Here is a 19,336-nt window from a genome sequence, read left to right as displayed (position 1 = left end):
AAGCTCTGACTCCCGGGTTTACTCCATTCTCCTGCCTCAGCCTCCCGAGTAGCTGGGACTACAGGCGCCCGCCACCTCGCCCGGCTAGTTTTTTGTATTTTTTAGTAGAGATGGGGTTTCACCATATTAGCCAGGATGGTCTCGATCTCCTGACCTCGTGATCCACCCGTCTCGGCCTCCCAAAGTGCTGGGATTACAGGCTTGAGCCACCGCGCCCGGCCAGATCATTTCTTAATAACAGACAGAAAAATGAAAAGCTACAGGACATAATCCTTAAAATGAGAAAGGAATGGCAAGTAGCTATTTCAATCATAGTTGGCAGGAAGTCACATAATTTGTGGGGATGGAAATTAAAATAAAATATTCAAAAATAGATCGATAGGTTTTAGTCAGAATGAGTCAGTAATAATGAAACATTATTAATTGTCTCTGCTTTGCATTTATAGTTAAACATGGGAGCGAGGAGTATGTTAGAAGAAAAGAAATATATGATCTTAGGGAATTTGGGTCATTTAAATAAATACTAACAAGTGAATTGCCCTTGAAAAAGTCATTTAACCACTCAATTCCTTCATCTGTAACATGAAGCATTTGGAATAGATTTGCAACAGTACTTCGATTCGGCTGATTTATTTCTACCATCTTTCCATGAAAAAAAAATTTATTGTGTATGTGAATGACCTTGATATCATTTTGAATAAAACAAGTTCAACCAAGTTTCCCCTTTTCAGCATCTAACAGGGTGCTCAGAGAAGAGTATTACTTTTCAAGTCCACCTACCCCTACTCCTTCTCTATTATTTCTAAGAGATGACTGCATTTTATAACTCTAAGAGAAATGATAATATATTACATAATAATATCTATAATTTATTGAATGCCTACTATTTGCAAGGTACTTGATGTCTGTTCTTTCATTTAATCTTCACGAGAAAACTGTGAAACTGGTTGTTTTTTTATTATCCCCACTTGGAAGTAAGATTCATTGTCACATGGTTAATAAATGACCAAGTTAGAATTAAAACCCAGGTTTGTTTTATTCCAAAGCTCCTTCCATGACTGGATACATGGAGCAGCCATAGCTGCCAACATTGACATTTTCTTTTACCTTTTTGAGTTCTATACAACATTTTTCTTTAAATGTTTTGGAGGAGATCATTGATGAGTTTGTGGAATGTAGCTAGACCGATGTAGGTATCTGCCTAAATGGAATACCTTGTGGCAGTCCAGTGCTTTCATTGAGAACAACTAGAAACTCTGGATAATATTCCACAAAACCAAAATTAATTTGGAGGCATCCCAGAACTGCTGTGGTAACCAGGATTTGAGGGGCCAACATCTTAGAGAGAAGGAAGGCCTGGAAAAGTAATCTCACATTCAGTGATTTCCCCCTCAAGGAATTTGGTGTACTTAAGATACAAAGGACAAGAAGATACAAGAGAGAAACTAAGTAGAACATTTCTGAGAAGCAGAGCACAGTCTTAGCAGTCTTGTGGAGCTGAGTAGAAAACAACTTTAAGTGCAAGAGGGAAGGACCATTCTGGGGTGACAGAGCTGTGCTATATCTTATTCATGGTGATTGTTATTTAACTATATGCACTTGTCAAAACTTGCAGAACTGTACACTGAAAAGAGTAAATTTTACTGTATGCAGATTACACTGTGATAAACGGTCTTGGATACAACCTTAGTTAGGACCTTTGGAGAATTCAGCCACGGAGAGGGAGCAAACCAGAGGTTGAAGGAGTCATGCAAAATGGAAGAGGAGTTGTAGGTCAGCTCAGCCCCGTTTCACTGAAGAGAACTTTCCCAACTCCATTGAAACAACCAGAAGGTAAGACAATCCCTATCTGTAGGAAAGTAACATCATCCCACACCTAAATGAATATCTATATGGAAAAAGGAAAATCAAAACTTGACCTCTATTTAGCATCATTCCCTCAAATTCTTTCAGATTGATTGTAGATCTAAATGTGAAAACTTACACATTTGGACTTTCAGAAAAAAAAAAATCTCCATGATTTTGGGATAGGCAAATATTTTGTAAACAGGACATAAAAATAAAAAACTTGTGTTGCATTAAAACTAAAAACCATAAAAAGAGTGACAATGAAAGCCATAGATTGAGAAAATAATATTAGCAATATGGATGACAAAGAACTTGTATCCGGAATATATAAACAATTTCCACACATCAAAAAGAAAAAGATGGATGATCTAGTAGAGAAATAAGTAATGATTTCAACAGGCATTTCACAAAAGAAGATATTTAAAATTGCCAACAACTAAAAAATAAATTAGCCAGGTGTGGTGGTGCATGCCTGTAGTCTCAGCTACCTGGGAAGCTGAGGTGGGAGGATCTCTTGAGCCAGGGAGGTCAAAGCCACAGTATGCCATGATCGTGACAGTGCACTCCAGCCTGGGGACAGAGAGAGACCTTGTCTCAAAACAAAAACAAAAACAAAAAGACAAAAAGGTCAACAAGCATATGAAAAAGTGCTGAATCTCATTAATCATTAGAAAAATTCAAATTGAAACTTATGATGAACTAAAGCTACATGCCACTAGAATAGCTAAAATTTAAAAGACATAAATCAAAATGTTAGTGAGCAACTGAAATGCTCATGCACTGCTGTGGGAATATAAATTGGCAAAATCACTTGGGAAAAAGATTTGACAGCACGTGCTAAAGCTGAATATTTGTATACCCGTGACCCAGAGATCTTACTCATAGGCATATATACAACAAAAATCCATGCATATATTCACCAGAAGACATGAACTTGAACGTTCATAGCAGTACTATTAGTAATAGCCACGAAATGGAAATAACCTCAATGTCTATCAACAGCAAAATGGATAAATCGTGGGAGGTAAACAATGAAACCCTATATAGCAATTAGAATGATCTAAGTGTTGCTCAGGCAATCAATCTCAGAATCATAATGTAAACAACACAACAAAAAATTACTGTATGATTTCATTAATATAAAAACCAAAGCCCAGACAAAATTAATATTTCATGTTAGAAATCAGAATAATGGTTATCATGAGGTAGTGGCTGGGTGGGGGAAGGCATGACTCTGAAGGAACATTTGGGGGGCTTTTGAGTGCAAGTAGTATTCTGTTTTGTGATCTGGATGCTGACTACTCAGTTGCGTTCATTCTGTGAAAGTGCATCATTCTGTACAATTATAAATTGTGCACTTCTCTATATGTCACACATCATTAAAAAGATTATTTTTAGAACATGTGAATAGAAAAAGATGAAGCTTTAGTCTGGAAAGATGACAACTCAAGGGAATTTATGAGCTCAAAATATATAAAATCATGAAGGTTCACTATCTCTGGTCATATATTGTACCAGTAAGAAAATAAAATAGTAAAAAGAAAGACAAACAATGAGAGAAAACAATAAGATAATACAAATCAAGGTACTCTGCAGGGGGAGAATTGTAGTTGGGAAGGCTGGGATCAATTTGGTCAGTTATTTCTAAATTAAAAGTCAACACTGGATTATTTACCAATGACTTAGTGAACTTTCCATATATATTTTTTGGCTTACCATATCTTAGAAGGGAAATATTGAATGTTTTTGCAAGTGGCCCATACCAAGGCAATCCAAATACAGGGACTACTTATCATCTTAAGAATGCCATGAAATTTCACCATCCATCCAACCCCTTGCTTAGTATCCACTGTTTCTCCTCCTCACTTTTAACCACCCACCTTCCCCAAATTATTTCTTGTAGCTCTTTTGTGCATCAAGCCCTTGAACAATGTTGCCTCTTTATTTCTTAAAATTGTATGTTTCCATTTCAGATTTTGCCTATGTATCTTGAACAAATTCATTTACAGTATGCTTGTATTTTAGTGTATAGGTTTATGTCTGTATGAGACTCTCTTGATTTTTACGGGATATGTTTTCTGTGTTATTAAGGACTTATGCATATGGAAATGTATACAGATATTTGTATAAATGAGTAGATAAGAGGGACGAGATGTATTAATATGATAATATGCTAGGAATTTAGCTACCAAACAGGCTAAAGTGGGAAATTAAGGAAATTGTTCTTATAATTAAAGAAAAAGTCAATTATTCAGTGAAAGTCAGAATTCTTGTGGCATTCTGTAGCAAACAGATTTATTGGATTGCAGACAAAGCTTTAAATCATTCAGTTGGATTGAAAATAGATCTTTCCCATTAAAACAGCATGGAGTTGTAAGACTGACTATAGGGTCACATAGAACTCTACACTTAATAACCTAAGAGAAACTCTTTAAAAAAGATACCTAACAGGTATCAGCTACTTCAATTTTAAAATGAGGATAGTAATAACTACCTTGAAGGATTTTTTCCTTCTTCCATTGTACTTGGTTAATGCCTCTATGGTAGCATTGCATGAGTATGGGCTTCCCAATGGTAAGGGCATGGTCTTATCAATCACTCCATACCAAGCATTTAGCATGTTCTCTGGCATATATCATATGCTTCATAAAAGTCTGTTATTGGCCGGGTGCACTGGCTCACGCCTATAATCCTAGCACTTTGGGAGGCCAAGGCGGGCAGATCACAAGGTCAGGAGTTTGAGACCAGTCTGGCCAACACAGTGAAACCCTGTCTCTACTAAAAATACAAAAAAAAAAAAAAAATTAGCCGGTGTGGTGGTGTGCTCCTGTAATCCCATCTACTCGGGAGGCTGAGGCAGGAGAATCGTGTGAACCCGGGAGACAGAGGTTGCAGTGAGCCAAGATCGCACCATTGCACTCCAGCTTGGGAGACAGAGCGAGACTCAGTCTTAGAAAAAAGAAAAGAACGAAAGAAAAAAGTCTGTTGTTGAGTGATGATTGAGATAACATATAAAGTGCCTAGTATTGAACCTAGCGTATTGTTGACCCTTCATGAATATTATCAGTTCCTTTCTCTGCCTTCTTCTTTGTTATCCTGCATCTAGAAAGTAGAATGACTCAATTCTTAGCTTATTTCTATACCATCAGGTCCCAAGACTAGGAAGCTACCCAGGGAAATTTTGCCGAGTTCTTCTTAAAATTTTATGGAGTGCAAAGGATATAGCTTAGATGTATGTTCTCAGAGGAGCCAATTTTGTAAAACTATGGAAAAAAAAAAAAAAAAAACACCAGATCTTATCCTGTTCTATAATAGTGCAAAAGATGGGCTTTGATATCTTAAAATGGTGCCTAATCACAGGTGCCTTTTCTCCTTTCTCTTGGACAATCATTTAATGAAGAGTAATCTGCGATGCTATTTGCATCATCCGAGATCTTTCCATTGTTAATAGAAGAATGAGGGTGGATTTTTACAGGCAAGATGATTTCTGATTGGAGAAGCATTGAGAATGTATCCATGAAGGTCAGATGTTTATTTTTTAAGCTTCATGAAGAGTTCTGTACTTGTCTGAAGCAAATAGGAAAGAGAAAGTCATTTGTGGTCTTATGAAATTTCTGAACTTCTCATGGGAAAGTAGCTGACGTCAGTGTTTGATAAGTTTCCCGTGGCTACAGGCATAAGAGACACTGAGAAAAATCTATCTTTCTCTTCACAGAGTCATGGTGTACCTGAAGTTTAAACTGGGTATAACTACCAGTCATCACGAAAGACCTAGTGTAGATAATAAAAAGTCCAAAGTTTGTGGAAAGGCAGTGGCAGTTGTTTCTCTTGTCTTCATCATCGTAATCATCACCACTGCAACTACCACTGTCATCATTATCAACAAGCACTGACTGTTGTTTGTGAGGCGTGATGTGAAGTCACCTAGGTTTCAGCAAGTGATAAGAAATGGTGCACTAAATTTTTATGTATATTAAATTTTCCAATGGATGCAGTCTTCCAGTTCTCTTCTTCTGCCTATGTGCCTGTGTGTGGCTTCCTAAATAAATAGAACTTATTGAAGAGAAGCAACTATGAAGATTAGAACCCTCATGGTTGAGGAGGCAAAGCTGAGGAAACAGTATGGACACCTGTGCAAGGGTAAGAGTCATATCATTTATCTTCTATTTTTTTGAGATGAAGTCTCACTCTGTCACCAGGCCGGAGTGCAGTGGCATGATCTCAGCTCACCGATTCAACCTCTGCCTCCCAGGTTCAAGTGATTCTCCTGCTTCACCTTCCTGAGTAGCTGGGATTACAGGCGCCCACCACCACACCTAGCTAATTTTTGTATTTTTAGTAGAGACGGGGTTTCACCATGTTGGCCAGGCTGGTCTCGAACTCCTAACTCAGGTGATCTGCCCGACTCGGACTCCCAAATTTCTGGGATTACAGGTGTGAGCCACCTCGCCCAGCCTCATTTATCTGTTATCTGTAGAATTTAGCACAGCCTCCAGCATATAGGATAAATTTAATAATTTCCAGTTTGACAAAATTGAACCTCTTTAATTCTATTAGACTCAATTTTTGACAATCTCATCAATAAAGGTTGTACTTAGAAATTTTTGATATTCACAAAGAAGGAGTGTCTGAAGTCAATACTTTCTAGTTCAGGCTGCACGTCATCAAAGTGATCAGATTATCTATTATGCAGTTAAGTCAACTCTGAAAAATTTAGGCACACTTTATTGATGTAATAAATACATTTCATGTTCCTATTTCTAATATGTTCTTGTTTATTTAAAGTATGCTTAAAACTTTTTCTAATGTTAGTTTTAACTACTGATTGAAATTTAACTACCTAAGGACAGGGCCATATATTTCCTTTATGGCCAATTGCTTAAGGTAAGCAAAAAACAAAGCAAAATAACACCCTAAGTGGAAATATCCTGTTCCTCTTTCCCGCGTTCTAACCAACTGGCATTGCCCACCTCTCCTCTCTGCCACAGAGCTGTGTGTTAAGACCTAATCCAGAGCCTTGAGCTCAGTCAGTGGCAAGCATGAAACGCTGACAAAGAGAATCTGGGCAGCAGCAGGACACAGGGCTCAGGTCAGGATCTAGAATCACCTTGTCTACCGTTGCAACCAAAAGCAAAACCATCAGTATCTGTAGCCTTGAAAAAATTCACTAGATGTCATTCCTCAGCATTTTAAAGAAAGGCAGGCAGTACTTTATCTCTTTGCACATTCAACTGAAAGAGTAACTAGTGAAGGCTGCAAGCCTATAGATTAGAGACAGAGGCCTTTGCACTAGAAAACTGGTAAAATATCACACTCACTCTGTCTGTTCATCATCACCCAGATATCCATCTGCTAATGTCTAGGAAGTTGTGGACATCGGCAAACACAGCAAAATAACAATGCACAGGGGACCATTTTGTGCACAGGGCCCTGGGAAGGGCCAGTGGAATTCCTCTGATTAGTCTCCTTTTGACTTTTTCCCATAGACCTTATTCCTGCACTGAAATGTCTGGAATGTTTGGTAGGGATGAAGTGGGTTGGTCACAGGGCAATTATGCTTCTATCATCAATCAGATCAGCCATTTGTGGGCTGATTTCCAAGTGCCTAGTGACATCACAAATGGGTTAAGAATACAAATACATGGCACTTTTACAGTAAACAGGGCTTTCATATCCCTATTCTTAAATGATTTTCATGGCAACCCTGGAGGTCAGTAAGACAAGTATTATCGGCAACATTTTATAAAAAAGACCTAGAAAGGCCTAGAGAGGTTAAATGGTTTACCCAAGGCTTCTTAGCTAGTTATGGGAGGAGCTGAGTCCCCAAATCTGTTCTTTCTGTAGAACAGCATTCTGCCTGTGTTTGATTAGTTAACAACCGAGTTCATGAAGCAGGAGCTGGTTATTTTTTATTTTAGGACAAATCAATCACTACATCTGCTTTTAGACATCGGAAGAATCTATTGCTTGCTTTTTTTTTTTTTTTTTTTTTTGGGGACGGAGTCTCGCTCTATCGCCCAGGCTGGAGTGCAGTGGCGCCATCTCGGCTCACTGCAAGCTCCGCCTCCCGGGTTCACACCATTCTCCTGCCTCAGCCTCCTGAGTAGCTGGGACTACAGGCACCCGCCACCTCGCCCAGCTAACTGTTTGTATTTTTAGTAGAGCTGGGGTTTCACCATGTTAGCCAGGATGGTCTTGATCTCCTGACCTCGTGATCCACCCGTCTCGGCCTCCCATAGTGCTGGGATTATAGGCGTGAGCCACGGCACCCAGTCTACTGCTTGATTTCTAAATGCTATCATGGGCTAAACAGTTTTCAAATAATTATCTCAAGAACTGATCCTTTGTGGCCCTTGCAATCTGGCCTGTCTTTGCAGTAATCACACAGCAGAGAAGGTATAACAAGCGATAAATACTTCAAGTAACCGTACTCATCTCAAAGCATTTGAACATCAAAATAGATCTTCCGTCAGGTATGGTGACCCACCACAGCGGCTTTCTGTGTGGGGTTCTGATCGCAGTATTGTTGCTACTCCGATGTGACATCAGAAATGTGAGGTTTCACGTGATTTACTTTTTAAAATATTAGGAAGGATTCAAAGCTATCCATATAAACTCATTCAATTGGATTCTAGGCATCTTTCTCCAGTGAAAGAAAAAGGCCTATTTGTCTTCCTCTAAGTGGGTTTTTTTCTGTGAATATCATTCCTCATATAGGGGAAAAGTTTGAGATTTTCTCTTCTACTATTCGTATCTCATGAGACAAAAAGTTAGGCCCACCTTGGGATTCTATTTCCAGTTATTAAATGGGAGTTGCTAAGGAGACAGCAGAGATGGAGACAGACAAGATCACTGCCCTCAGAGGTCTAACACTCTAGTGGGCAAATAAATATTAAATTACTTATGTCATATTCATTTCTGTATCCCCAGTATCTAGCATAGCTCTGAGCACATAGCAGTTTCTCAATAAATGTGGGTTAAGTGAATAAATGAGGTCTCCAGAAGCTCAATCTCTTTCACTTCTAAATCTTGATGAAAACATCATTCTCCAGTGCCCTTCTTCCCAGGGCTACGCTGAAAACTTATACAAGGTGGACAATGAGAATCTCACTGAAGAATAGTACTGATGTTTTTATTGGTAATACATTAGCTGGTTGATGGTAATGTGGACAGTATCAAACTTCAGTCTTATATGGCCACAAAATTCAACCCAAGCTGCTATCTTTTTTACAATGTGGAATTTTAACCAGATGAAGGATGACGTGCAGATACAGATGGGTTAATGAAACCCATTTCCACATTGATAAAATATTTCATATTGAACATCCCATAATGTTTATCTCCAAAGGATAGTATTTTTAAACATAGCAATGCTTCCATTCATATGCCAAGAAAATCCCCTAAAAACCAGAAGTTTCACTGGGTTCAACATTTATAGCTAAGTGGATTGAATTAAGTGAAAAAGATAAATTAATTCAATAAAAATTTTTGTCAGTTGCCACCAAATAACTGTTGGGGAGCTCTCGGTCTCTGTTGAAATGACAATTCTGGCATTATGCAGACACAATTATAGGCTAAATAGAGCTGATAAGCTTAAGTATAAAACATGTCTTACAGCTTCATAAGGAAAAGTTCTAAAACATACTGTCCAGAGACAAGACAATAATTCTTATATATCTCGCACATAAAGAGGTGATTGTGACAAATTACTTTTAAAGGGTTAAAAAACAAATAACTGTGAATGACTTAAAATAACTAAGCTTACATACAAACGCCATTCCAGAACCTTGAGCAGAGCTATAACTACATTATGTGGAATACACTAGAAGAGTGAAGGAGGAAACAAAAAAAGGAAAAACCGTAAACTTAGCCAGAATTTAAATGATATTGAAGCTGCCCAGATACTTAGATTGTTTTGTGAGTGTATTTCTACCACTGTCTGTCTGTGTTCCTTCATTTCCTGATGTGGCTTAAAAGAAAAACCTCAGAGATGAAAATCAAAACTGCCCTTATTATGTTCTTAGGCTGTTTGAATCCAAACAAGAGAAATCCAGGAGTGTGGGAACTTGATCATAAGATCCATGAATGAGCAATCACATTTTCACACCACTTTATACCCCAGAGTATCTCAGGCAGGACTTCACAATGATTCATTGCTGGTTTTCAGGACTGCTTTTATTTCTATTTCATTCTACTGAAAAAGGTCCCAAATTGTTACATGTAGTCAGTTATGAGCGGGGAGCAGGAGAGGGCTCTCCCACCACCCACTAGAAACATCAGGTGATGTTTGGCAATTATCCCTTTGCCTCTCTAAAAGTGATAATTCACAGCAGCCAGAAAGAGACAATCTCCTGATGGTCCATACCTGTTAATATTTAAAGTGTTAACTGAATGCAGACCCCAGAGAGAAACAGCTTCCTGGAAATGCATATTAGGAGACAAAAATGATGAAGTAAGATCTCCTGGGTACTCTCTACCAGAAGAAGGAAGAAAACCTCAGATGGGCATGTGTCTAACTCCCTAAAAACACTGCATGTGCGCATTTCTCAAGAGTAAGAAGGGCTCTGCGCATGCCCACCCTAAGGAAGATCATGGGGAAAAGGAGAGCTTATAAAAGTCCTGGGATCACGGTTAAACAGGACACTTGACCTTCTCTCTTTAACACTCACGTGCCTGCTTGAATCTCTTCCAAGCACACCTTTCTTTCCTGTTCTAAAGCTTTTTAAAATAAACTTCCACTCTTGCTCTGAAACTTGCCTCTATCTCTTTTTCTGCTTTACATGCCCCTCAGTTGAATTCTTTCTTCTGAGGAGGCAAGGACTGAAGTTGCTGTGGACCCCTACGGATTCGCCGCCGGTAACTCGCAGATAACTCAGATCTCTTCCACTAACAAAAATCATCAAATCTGTAGAAGTTATGCCATCTCTGAGTGCTATATAGATATACATTTTATTATAGAAAGTATGCAAATATGCATTTTATTATAGAAAATACAGAAATTATGCAGAAGCCGGGTGCGGTGGCTCATGCCTGCAATCGCAACACTTTGGGAGGCCAAGGCAAGTGAATCACAAGGTCAGAAGTTCAAGACCAGCCTGGCCAAGATGGTGAAACCCCTGTTTCTACTAAAAATACAAAAAAATTAGCCAGGCTTGGTGATGGGCACCTGTAATCCCAGCTACTCAGGAGGCTGAGGCAGAGAATTGCTTGAACCTAGGAGGCGGAGGTTGCAGTGAGCCGAGATCATGCCACTGCACTCCAGCCCGGGCAACAGAGCGAGACTCCGTCTCAAAAAAAAAAGAAAGAAAGAAATTATGCAGAAAATAATTATAAAGTCTCTTTTTCATCCTTCCCACCATGAGATTACTTTAAAGTTTCAATATATTTCCTTCCAGTCTTTTTTTTCAACAAACATAAGATTTATTTTAAAAACAAATGTGATGTTATGCACTCAATTTTTTCACTTATCATATTATACATATTTTTTACACAATTTTAAAAACATGATTGATAACTGTACAATTATATGTAATCATTCCCTTATCACTGGACATTGAGAGTATTTCAAGTTTGGGCTATTATAAGTAGTGCTGTGATGGACATTCTTGTACATAAATCTTGATCACTAAATATCACTTTGTTTTTGCATTACTAAGTAATGTAGAGCTTAGTACTCTACCAACGGCTCTCAGGGGAATCAAATTGATCACACTTTCTTTCTGTGAATTCTCCTTGTTTCCACATACACCACTGGAGAAGCTGGAATATTTGTAGTTGAGTTACAGCAAATAACAGGAAGACAAAACGGTAGAGACTTCTATTGTCATTATTCACTGCCAATATTATAGAAGCACCAAAAAAAAAAAATTGCCTTTAAAGATCTGGTTTGAGATCATATCCTTCGCAGGGACATGGATGGAGTTGGTGGCCATTATCCTTAGCAAACTAATGCAGGAACAGAAAACTAAAGACTGCTTGTTCTCACTTATAAGTGGGAGCTAAATGATGAGAACACATGGACACATAGAGGGGAACAACACACCCTGGGGCCTGTTGGAGGGTTGAGGGTGGGAGGGGAGAAAGGATTAGGAGAAACAACTAATGGGTACTAGGCTTAATACCTGGGTGATGAAATAATCTGTATAACAAACCCGCATGACACACATTTACCTGTGTAACAAACCTGCACATCCTGCACATGTACCCCTGAACTTAAAAAATTAAAGAAATTAAAGATCTAGTTTTTAAGATCGACTGATGCCTTGATAAATGAAATAATCCAAAGGTGTAGCAAATTAAATTATTAAAATCAATTGCGTTATATGTAGACACACACAGAGGAAGGGTGAAGAGAGAATAAATTCTAGGAGTGAGATAACCCACATCATAGTAGAGCCTCTGGTGGTTTGAGAAAGTCTGTTAAGGAAATATCAACAGTGGATTTAATGCTTAGGGTGCAAGCATTCTGAAGACGGGTGTTAAGCTTTATAATTTTGTTTCCTCTCTATAACTCACAAAAAGTTCCACCGCTACTCCCCCCCGTTTTTTTTTTTTTTTTTTTTCCTCAGCAAACAGGATAGAACTGAACACAGTCCATGTTTCCCAAGTTTTTCCCATCTTAGCAAATGACACCAATATTTACCTGGTTGCTTAAGCTCTGGACTTGGGAATCATTTCCTACACTTCCTCCTTCTTCATCTACCATTACTCCCTCTACAGTAAATTACTAAATCCAGGTGATTCTCCCTTCAGGATATTTGCCGAAAATGGTCCATTTATCTTCATTATTGTTGCTGTCACTCAAATCCAAGCCACCATCATTTCATCTGGACCCGTCCAAGAGCCTCCCAACTGGTCTTTCTGTTCTAATCTTCCAGCCATCTGCAAACAATTACCTTTTTAAAAACATAAATCTAATCATGTCACTACCCTGCTTAAAACATTTGGGTAGCTTTATAATGCATCTAGAATACAGATCCAGCTCTTCCCATGGCCTACAATGTCATGTATGATCTAGCCCAGTCTGCCTCTCTAGCTTCCTCTTGTGCCTCTCTCTTGTGATCCAGTCACACAAGCTTGCTTTCAATTTCTTGCATGGATCTAGAGCTTACTGGCCACAGAGACCAGAAATGAGCCCCTCACCATTAGCTAATGACAAAGGCATACTTCTTACTTGGATAATTCTTAGCCTTTCTTAAACCCACAAAGTCAAAATTGGAATAGTATTAAATAATTGCGACACCCTGAAAACACCAGTTTTTGTGTTACAGTACAATTAGATGATAACGTTTTCAAATATCCTATCCATTTATTGCCAAGGTATTGTAAATTAAAATTTGTTGCATTAGACATATAGATTTTTAAGATTTTACTTCCATGTCATTCTCTGTTATAAGTCTCTGCTCTTTGTCTTCATGTACAATCACAATTCACGATGATATTTATGTTTGAGTACTTATGTATTTAATATCTATCTTTTCTACTAGACTGAAATCTCCATGAGGATGTATCTATTGTGTTTACTAATGATTCCTCAGCACTTTGCAGTTGCCTGCCATTTAGTAGTCACTCAATAAATATACATGGAATGAATGAATGGCCGACATGTATCTTGAAATAAAAATATTTCAAAAGAGTGTCTAACGATAAGATGGGGGGAGCTTTATTGATTTATCATCTATTTGCAACGATGAGAATTAAGAGCTTGGCACTTGCTAAGTGCTCAATATTCTGAATAAAGGAATAGATATATGAATGAATAATTATTAGCTGTCAAAGCAGAATATGATACATCTAAATGAAAAGCAGATAACTGTATCAGAGCAACCAGGGGCAGACCTAAAAGCTATTTTTTCTGCTGCTACTTTTCTCCAACTGTTGTAGTTTGAAAGACAGAAGGCTCATAATACGCTTTTTTGGTAATAGTTGAATCATGCATTATCTCATTGGATTTTCCTAAGAATCCTATGATAGAGGTAGTATATCATCCCCCATTTGACAAACAATGAAATTAAGCCCAGTGTCTAGGATTACTCAGAATGTAGTGAATCCAGAGCTCAAATGCTGGTTTTCTAACCCACGAGATTAAGCAACGAGAACAACATTGGACAATTATGGAACAGATGATGCAATTTTGTTCTGATTTCCTCCCTTATATCTGTGTTAAGGTTGGCTGGGCTTTTTAAAAATAAGAAGCAAGCAAATACCCAAATCTCTCTAAGTCTTCTAGCTTAAAAATCTGACTTTGGTCTAGCTGCAATTCTGAATTCTTTTTGGATCAGTGAATTTTTATTTTTCTTTCCAGCCATATTTAAAAATATACTCTGAGCCACATTTGTCTCTATTCCTTTTAAACCAGCGAGAAAATGCTCTCAAGAAAACTGCCTCGGTGCAGAAGACCTACTCATACACCAGCCACGACATTGGCTTATTTCCATATAACCTAATATGGTTAAGAAAATGTTTGACTGGAACAGAGTGAGGATTGCCAAACTTAACAACTTTTTAGTAAGAAAAGTGCCACAGAGTCCTCTGTTTAGACATAGTGTGATTTCAGTTCACATGCAGTGCTTATCCGTTCACATCAACGAAACCAAAGTTGTATTTCTATGCAGTAACAAAAACCAGATACCTGCCCCCTTTGCCCAGTCTCAGGCAAGATGAATAAATACAAGCTTCTCGGAAAGGCTTTTGGTGATAGTCTATTAAATATGTTGCCCTTGTTGGGTTATAAAAACTAAGTGACCTGGGGATGCCCAATTCAGATTCTGTAGAAGGTCCTCAGAGTTTGTGTTAAATCCGGTAGCTTTAAACAGAAGAATGAATGAAAGGAAAGTCATCTCCTCTATCTGAACCTCAGTCCATCATGGACCTTCCATCGCCTTCCCCAAATAACACCTTTGACTGACATTTCTATTTATTCTGACTCCCAGCACTCTGATAAATTTGGAATATCATGTGATCTAATATGGTCCTCACTGTTTCCTGTGCCTGGGTCATTGACGTTGTCATCTGGCCAAGTCCTGAAAGGCTTTTAAAGCCAGGCAGATCTGGGTTTGAATTCTGGATTGTGCCACTTTCTTGCTGGATGACTTTGGCAAATTGTTTATTTGCTCCACTGAAAAGTGGAGAATGCCTACCTTGCATGGTTGTTGTGAGAATGAAATGGGGTAATGTGTATAACAGTATAGAACCTGGTATGGAGAAAAAGCTCAGCAAATGGCAAAAAAAAAATGCCCATTTTCTGCTTTTACTCTCTTCCTGATCTCACTACATTCTGGAAAATAGTGCTGGATTCATTTTCCCAACTAAGAATGTAGCAAATGAATACCCATTGACTCCTGCCATTGTCCTGATCCATTGAGATAGGGAGATCTGCCTAAGATTTCAACCTGGGCCAAGTTAAAGAAAAACTAATGTCAAAACTTCTGTTGCTTCTTAGAGTTACTAAAGGCATAAGCCCAGGGTAGATAACTATTATATTTTGTTTACGTAAATATCCTGACCTTGCTTTGCGGTTGTAAAAGTTGAATGGTCCTGTCCACCCCAAAATCACATGGGAGAGAATTAAGGCAAAGAGCTAAAGAGCTAATTTTTTTTCTCAAATTAAAATATTTAATTTTGAGCTGTGATCCAGTGTGGGCTGCACTTTAATGCCCTTCTATCACCATAAACCATTCATCAAACTCTGTTAAATGCAGCAGCTTTGTGGGAATGAAGAAAAAAAGAACTTTTCCATGCTCAGACTTAAGCCGGTAGAGGTTGGACTGAGGCTGTAAATGTGTGACCGGAATTTGGAGCAGGAGGTGACAAAAATATAAAGCATCCCTCCACCTTATCTCTTTCTTGGGGAGTCTCTGAAATATTGAGATGGAGGCCCCAATTATTTTATTTGGATCTGAAATGAAAGAATAATCCAGGAACAATTTGGGCATATCCAGGTTTCATACTTAGGAACAATGAACCAACAATACAAAACCAATATTATCAGTAAAATGCCTGTTATCCTGATTAGTTTAGGGAATCCAGGCAACAGTATTGGTGGTAAAAGACCTCAATTTTAAGTCATGGTGACACTACTAACTTCCTTTGTGACCTCTGGCAAGTCACAAACTCTGCAGGTTGGATCTTCTAAACTGTAAAATGTTGAAGAATAGACTAGAAAAGCTTGGGTGTGTGTTGATTAGGTGGTTTGGAGTACTTAGGAGATGCTTCAGAAAGATGATTGGCACTTAAAGAGTTAAGATTTGGATAACTAGAAAGGAGGTGTGAGAATATTTCAAACATGAGGAAGGAGCAACGTCAGCAGAACAGAAATACATCAGTTGTGGTCATGGGCAGCTGTGGTCGTGGGAGAGTACATTCAAAAGCCTGCCTGGGAGGGTGGGAGAAAGCAGGAATATTGACCAGGTCCTTGAATATCAGTTTTGTACTTTATTCTTTGGAGCAGACAATACAGTAATAAAATTATCCTTATACAGAGAATTTTAACATGCTAGTTTTGTTCACCTCTCTTTAATTTAAAATTTTTAAAGTAAATAGTACTTTGGGAAGATTTTTGAGACTAAGATTTTTTTTATATAAACAGTAGTTTGGGAAGATTTAAAATCAGTTTATAGGATGGAATGATACTTGAAAGGGCTAAACTAGAGTGTGTAGGTAAGTTTGGAGATTCTTGAAACCTGAATTAAGATGGTGTTTGTGAAACTGAAGGAAAAGATAGCCTGAGACATTGAGAAACGTGCATGTATTTCTCCCCGGCATACCCGAGGCTCCTCTGGTCAGTCTGTACAGGGATCTGTTCTCAGTTGCCATGCCCTGAACTCTGACCCCTGGGTCTAAAAATTGAGCTATTAATGATCAATAAATCATTTGGAAGGTTAATCTATAGGAAGGGTCAAAACAATTTTTTATTGTAAATATATAAAATGACCTTGGGTTATTATGTGATGCAATATTTAAATTAATTGCATGATTGAATATAATTTTGTAGATTATACCAACCAACAATGAACTCTAAATGACTTCACCAAAAGGGAAATCTTCACGTTTTTTCTAGGAGAATATATATAAGATATCTATAAATCCAAAAGTTAGACTATAAAATTATCCTTATATAGAGAATTTTAAAATGCTAATTTTTCTCACCCCCCTTTAATGCTCAGATATTTCATAGCAATTTAAAGACCTTAAATTACCCTAATCACTTTTAAAAATACATGCTTGGAAAGAGGAAATCCAAACTTAAATTTATAGTTAACAAAGCAAATTTATTTTAATGCGGGTACATTACATTCTTTTAACAACTCTATGCCCTAGAATGAGACAGGGCTGGAAGTGAAGTTCAGGTCTACCGAAATGTATGACCCCATCTATTTTCTAATAAACTTGGCCATCATCTTATAAATGTTAATTACTTTACCCCTTTTCTCATGCTCCTTTTTCTATCCCCCTTTCTCCCCACTTTATCTAAATCTTAAAGCTTTGAAGTGATCATTTTAGGTCGAATAACAGAAAAACCTCTTTGCATTATAAGTATTAAACACTTGGAATATATTACTTTCAATACTGGTACCAGGCTAAAAATGTGCATAGGTTCAAGAGTAGTGTAGAGATGTTACTGCATAATAGATATTTAAAAGGCTCTGAAGGAAAGGTAGTATTTTTAAAGCCTCAGAGAATAACACAAATTCCAACAACAGTCTTTTCTTGCTATCATCGGAGACGTCAGGCCCTGGAGCTCAGATCTGACCAAGTGAGGTGTATCTCTAGTTCTCATATTTTTTAACAGTGTAATATAACGAGTGTCAAATATTCTTTTAACCCTCTGTTGAGAAGTTATCATCACAGTGGAAAATGAATAAAGGCAGAAAACTCCATATGTGCAATTGAGGGGAAATTGGGAAAAAATTACATTTATTGTAGGCCAATCGTGTATCAAATGCCACAGCATCTATTTAACATCCCAAACATAGCACAAGGTGAGCGTTTGTTCTCTCCATTTATAGATAAGAAAAATGAGGCTTGAAAGGTTAAGAGAAACTTTTCAAGCATCAGATAGAGGTGGAAGAGTTGAAGCTAGAATGCAGATGTTAACCAATCCTTCCACCACTCCAAAGAGAAACAGAAGAGGAAGAGGAAGAAGGAGAAGGAGAAGGAGAAGGAGAAGAAGAAAAGAAGAAGAAGGATTGTCCAGTTACACAATTATTTCATTCACTGTTATTTGAATAGAGCAATTGATGTCTTAAATCAATCTGATCAACTGCACAAAAATGGTTTGGACTTTTTAGAAGATTTGATTGAAATCCAGTTGTTTCAGTGGTCATGTGTAGACCTGGACTTAATAAATGACCACTTTTGAGTCCCCCAGCTGAAAGAGAACAAAAGAACCCAGAGGCAAATGAATGGCAAATTGCCACCCCAAACAAATTGCAGTATGTAAGTTCTGAAACTTGAATTACCCTTCAAGGATTAAGGTTCAAGACTGTGAAAAATTAAAAATGTTGCCTAGCCTAGGAAATAGCATATGAATCAAAAATCTCATTAGTAAGCTTAACGGCACTCCTAATCTTCTACTTTCATGACATCTAAACTGTTTTGTTATTCTTAATGGACCAAATCCCCCTTCTGGTAATGTTCTGAAAATTCTATTTTTGTGGCAATTTAAAAAATCATACGGCATGTTCTTTATATTTGGTTTGTGTAGGAGTTAAGACCACTTCAAACATACTTTTCTTTCTTTGTCAGATGACTATTTAATATTGTGTCATTCACTTGTTGAAATAAAAGTTAATCTGCAAAAATACATGAACACCCCAAAAGGTCTGAATTGTATCTTTGAGAAATGATATTTTTTTCAAAGTCAGACATCAAAGGCTCTATATTCCAGAAAGTTTATTTTGAGAAGCTTCAGTCAAAACAGTTTGGGAACTATGAAATGAGTCATTTTTTTCTTAAAGAAATGTAACTTTGTCTATTCCCACTGCATTTTTGGTTTGGTAGGAGACATCTTTATTCCACAGGATTTTAAAAGCGTGTTTAAGATTCCATAGGTTTAGTATTACATCACTAATGGTTCCTAATGAGATCCAGGCAATAGCAAGACAGGGGAAAAAGAACACACAAACGCTGAATTCTACAACACCAAGCACCATGTAAAATGTGGAAAAGTCTCCATGCTTTATCTATTGCTGAAGCCATCTGGATAAAAAGGGGGCAATTCATATTCAATCAACCAGACCTGTGGATGACATGATACCCAATGTTTGGCTCTTCACAACCAGTCATCTAACAAGCTGAATTTTTTACTTTTCATGCAGATGTTCGCTGCCCTGTGGGTACAGTCAAAATGAACCATGTAAATATCGAGGTATTTTATTCTTCCCATTGAGTGCTTAGGGCCTTAGCTACTTGTTTGGCTTTGTTCTCATAGGCATCTTTTAGATAAAAATTACAGAAATTTTCTTTTTGAGATGATACGTAAGTACAT

At 37.7% G+C, this 19,336-nt stretch overlaps 1 protein-coding gene and 1 long non-coding RNA gene across 45 annotated transcripts in view; one reads left to right on the top strand and one right to left on the bottom strand.

The window, feature by feature from the left end:
• The window catches only part of LOC114677039 (uncharacterized), a 31,204-nt gene extending 24,605 nt beyond the window's left edge, over nt 1-6,599 (top strand). The window contains exons 4-5 of the long non-coding RNA XR_003728353.2: nt 1,654-1,833; nt 5,564-6,599. This is a non-coding gene — a long non-coding RNA (uncharacterized LOC114677039). The remainder of the gene's footprint in view (nt 1-1,653; nt 1,834-5,563) is intronic.
• CALD1 (caldesmon 1) overlaps nt 1-19,336 on the bottom strand; it is a 271,434-nt gene that overhangs the window by 135,134 nt on the left and 116,964 nt on the right. The window lies entirely within an intron of this gene.

This window comes from Macaca mulatta, chromosome 3, assembly GCF_049350105.2.
Source record: "Macaca mulatta isolate MMU2019108-1 chromosome 3, T2T-MMU8v2.0, whole genome shotgun sequence".
NCBI lineage: Eukaryota > Metazoa > Chordata > Mammalia > Primates > Cercopithecidae > Macaca > Macaca mulatta.
The sequence above is the reverse complement of the archived record's forward strand: the minus strand, read 5'-3'. Positions and strand labels throughout refer to the sequence as shown.